At 37.7% G+C, this 4,759-nt stretch overlaps 1 non-coding gene across 1 annotated transcript; it reads right to left on the reverse strand.

The window, feature by feature from the left end:
* Nucleotides 1–3,684: 3,684 nt before the first annotated feature.
* Nucleotides 3,685–3,791, reverse strand: LOC141698720 (small nucleolar RNA R71). The gene has a single exon (XR_012565224.1). It is a non-coding gene; the product is annotated as a small nucleolar RNA R71 (small nucleolar RNA).
* Nucleotides 3,792–4,759: the final 968 nt, after the last annotated feature.

The following is a 4,759-nucleotide window of genomic DNA, read 5'->3' on the forward strand; positions in this document are numbered from 1 at the left end:
TCACAAAATGATTCAATTCCTTGGACCTTGACAATTTGAGCACTAACATCCCTAGATGTCTTCCAGGCTTTAATCACCTCTTGCTCTCTCTCTAATTGATTAGAAAGTATTTCTACTTTCTTAACAGATTCAGCTAGTTCATTTTCAACAGATATACAATGTAGCTTAGTTTTCTCTAGGTCAATCAACTTATCTTCTAACACAGCATTTCTATTACTTAAAAACAGATTGTTCTCTTTAATCCTACTATTTTCTTTAGCAAGAGATTTAAGAGACACACGCAAGTGATACAATTCAGTAGACATGTCATTAAAAGCATCATTGCACTCTTCTTTAGTAAGCTGTGTTAAATCAGTAGTGATTACCTGGTTGCTTGATGAACTAACTTCATTTTCCTCAGAATCAGCCATGAGAGCCAAGTTGACATATTCCACATCTTCATCCTCTTCTTCTCCATCAGCTGCCCAGTCTTTTTCTTGAGTAATGAAAGCCTTCTCCTTTTGCTTGAGCAGATCAAAATATTTCTTTTTGTAATCTACTTGGTCAAATTTCTTCTTTTCAGAAGTTGGCTTTCTGCACTCACTTGCAAAGTGTCCACTTATACCACAATTGAAACACTTGAACTTGGATTTGTCCACCATGTTCTTATGAGGTTTAGTGGCTCTAGTGTATTTCTTAAATTTCATCTTTGTAAATCTTCTGGACAGAAATGCAAGATGCTCATCAATACCATCAGAGTCATCTTGGCTGGAGTTGTCTTCATTCTCAGCAACTTGCTCCTTACCCTTGCTTGATTCTGATTTGCTTGTGCCATCTTTGGAGTTTAATGTTGATCTCACAGTTTCTTGTCTGCATTCTTTCTCATTTTCAGCTACCAAGGCAACTGAACCTCCTTTCTTTCTTCCCTTCTCCAATACCTCATCCTGTTCCAGCTCTAGTTCATAAGTCTTCAAGATTCCATATAATCTTTCAAGAGTGAAGTCCTTATAATCTTGAGAGTTTCTCAAGGAGACAGTCATGGGTTTTCATTCCTTTGGCAAGGATCTTAAAAATTTAAGATTTGAATCCTTCACCTGGTACACTCTACCATACAGCTTCAGTCCATTCAACAGCTTTTGGAATCTATTGAATATGTCATTTAAAGATTCATTTTCTTCAAAATGAAAATACTCATACTGTTGAATGAGAAGCTGCATTTTGTTTTCTTTTACTTGTTCTGTACCTTCACACAGTAGCTGAACTATGTCCCAAACCTCTTTGGCAGTTGTGCAATTTATCACATTATCAAACATATCCTTGTCAAGACCATTAAACAAAATGTTCATAGCCTTCTTATCCTTGTGGACTTCTTCTGTGTCTTCCATTGTCCATTCTGCTCTAGGTTTTGGAATGGATTGACCAACAACAATTGTGGCTGTAGCAACTGTGGCTACTTTGTGGGGAATGTGAGGACCATTCTCAATGCAGTTTACATAACCTTCATCTTGGGAGAGTAGATGAAGGTGCATTTTCACCTTCCAATGGTGATAACTGTCTTTGTCAAGAACTGGGATCTTTACTCCAATATCCTTCTTACTCATCTTTGTTAGTTTCCAAGAACTTTAAACTCTTTGTGTGTCAAGAGTCTGCTCTGATACCAATTGTTATTCCTAGTGAACTAACAATGAGATTTACAGAAGGGGGGTTGAATGTAAATCTCAAAACTTTTTCAAGTTTTGAGCAGTTTCAAAGGCTGTGTGTTTAAGATAAACAAGTGTGTGAATTGCTTTAAGCTAATACAGACAGATATATATTCAAGCACAAAAGTACAGAACACAACAGACCTTAAAAACTTTTCTGGTGGATTTGTTGTTCCACCAGAGATGGTATTTCAGAAAATCTGTGATTCAAGAAGTTGATCACAGCTGCATCCTAGTACAAACTAGATAATTTTTCTCAAGATTTTTCTAAACAGCTCTGGAAAAATTCTCTTCTAATTACTAGCTGCTACTTGGTTTATATAACACCAAGTTTACAAGTGAAGACAAAGATAAAAAGTACAATAATAAAATAAGTTCTCCACTTGTTTCTTCTCCATTTTACTCCAGTGCATTGTTGACTATTGCCTCTTTACACTAGAGTAGAACGACTGCTTTTTCTGATGTTCCTGAAATAGGCTACCACATCTCAGTAGTCTCTGTCAACCCATGTGCCTCTGTTTGTAGGTACAACTACCACTTGTCAACTGCTATTTAACAGAACATCCGTTGAAGCCTTCATCCGTTGATGGCTTTATCCGTTGATGTGTTAGCAGTTGAAGCTCTATCCGTTGATGCACTCATCCGTTGAAGGATGTTATCCGTTGAAGCTTTAGAGACATCCGTTGAAGCTTTGTTTCTCATCCGTTGAAGGTCTTTAAGTTATCCATTGACACCATTTCATTTATACAAAATTACAAGACATGAAATATTTACAATTGGCCTTCCTATCTGCATATCCTTTAGTAGTCAACATGACTTATAATTTCCCTCAACATTTAAGAATTATATCTCAAATTCAGAGACTGAAATGTGCTACAACACTAGACTTATTTCTAAGTAAAGCTACACCATCAACGGATAGCCAAAGTGGTCTTATCCGTTGAGGCTACAAACACTAGATTTCTACTTAAGTGTTTTATTAAACATATCATCAAACTAATGCACATATATTCCTAACAACTAGTTTCGTGTTGTCTGATTAGTTGTCATCACCATTGCATGATAAGGTTTAGAACAAAAAGGCTATTGAATGAAGTAGTAATGAAGTTAGAATCCCATGTTTGTGTTATATAAGTAAATCAACTTTTAATCTCTTAGTTAATTGCATGTTAGTTAATAATCGTAGCTATAAACAATCTCAACTCATTTTCATCTTAGCATTGAATAATAACCATACCATTGTTGCATAAGTACATTGATTGAAATTAACCTAAACCAGTCTATGTGGGAATGAATTAGAATTAATTCTATATTACTTGCGATCACATATACTTGCGTGAATATTAGCGCGTGTTTTCATCCTAATAAGTTTTTGACGCCGCTGTCGGGGACTCGGTGTTAATTTTTGGTTTATGTGCTTGACATTAGTGGTCGTTAAAATTCACTGACTCGGATATTTTACCAACTTATTTGCTTGTTTCTTTTTCAAGTACTCTAAAGAGCGTTTATGCTAACGCGTTCTCGATCTCGAAAAAACACAGGATAGAGCGGAGGAAGAAGTTTTAGCGGAGGAAGAAGTTCTTATAGAAGAGGAGAAAGTTGAAGAAGAAGCTCTTGTTAAAATGGGTGAACCATAAGCAATTACAAAGGTTTTGATGGACTATTCTCAGCCAAAGAATAATGATATTCAGTCTAGCATTGTCAGACCAGCCATCGTGGCTAATAGTTTTGAAATCAAGGCTAGCACAATTCAGATGGTGCAGAACTGGGTCCAGTTTGGGGGTTCTCCGACGGCAATATGCATATTAGAGATTTCATCGAGATCTGTGACACTTTCAAATTCAACAATGTTTCTGAAGATGCTATTAAGTTGAGGCTTTTTCCATTCTCTCTGAGGGATAAAGCTAAGTGCTAGTTGCATTCTCTACCACCAGGCTCTATCATCAAGTGGGAAGATCTTGCTCAGAAGTTTCTCACTAAATTCTTCCTTATGTCGAAGACAGCTGTAATAAGGAATGCTCTTACTCAATTTGCGCAGCAATCGGGAGAATCTTTGTGTAAAGCTTGGGATCGTTATAAGGAGATGCTTAGAAAGTGTCCTCATCATGGGATGCCTGACTGGGTGATCATTAACTGCTTTTATAATGGTTTGGGTGCGAATTCTAGACCCATGCTTGATGCAGTATCAGGTGGAGCCTTATGGGCTAAGAGCTACTATGAAGCTTATGATTTGATTGAACTGATGGCTGCTAATAAATACCAGAACCCTTCTCAAAGACTAACTCAAGGCCAAGTAGCAGGTATTCTAGAGGTAGATACAGTTATTTCTATAGTTGCTCATCTTAAGGCTTTGACGATGAAGGTGGATTCTATGGTTAATTATGGAGTTAATCAGATCACTAGTGTTTATGAGCTTTGTGCTGGTGCGCATGAGACGGAGCAGTGTGCTATTTTTAGTGAATCAAATCAGTTCGTGAGTAACTTTTAGAGGTCGCACCAACCAGTTCCAGCCACTTATCATCCTAGCAACCGCAATCATCCTAACTTCAGCTGGAGCAACACTCAGAATACAGTGCAGCAGCCTTATCAGCAGTATACAGCAAAGCAATACAACCCTCCTGGTTTTTAGAAACGGCAATATACACCAAGATAACAACTCCAACTATAATAATCTAATGAAAAATCTGAATTAGAGGAGTTGAGGCTCATGTGCAAGAGCCAAGCGGTTTATATCAAGACCTTGGAGAATTAAATTGGGCAGATTGCCAATGCCTTGCTGAATCGACAACCTGGTACACTACCTAGTGACACTAAAGTGCCAGGAAAGAAGGAAGCAAAAGAGCAGGTTAAGGCAATTACAATGAGTCCTGGGAAGGTTGCAAGCCAAGAAAAAGCTCAAGTTCAAGAATCTGAAGATGTGGCTGAAGAAGAAGTGCAGAAGGAAGCAGAAGTAGAACCAATGAAGAAAACTGTGGAACACACTCCTCCTGAGGGTAATACAGGGGAGAAGCAGATCTATACTTCACCTCCTTTTCCTAAGAGGCTGCAGACGCAAAAATTGGATAAGCAGTTTGCGAAGT

Source organism: Apium graveolens, chromosome 11, assembly GCF_009905375.1.
Source record: "Apium graveolens cultivar Ventura chromosome 11, ASM990537v1, whole genome shotgun sequence".
NCBI lineage: Eukaryota > Viridiplantae > Streptophyta > Magnoliopsida > Apiales > Apiaceae > Apium > Apium graveolens.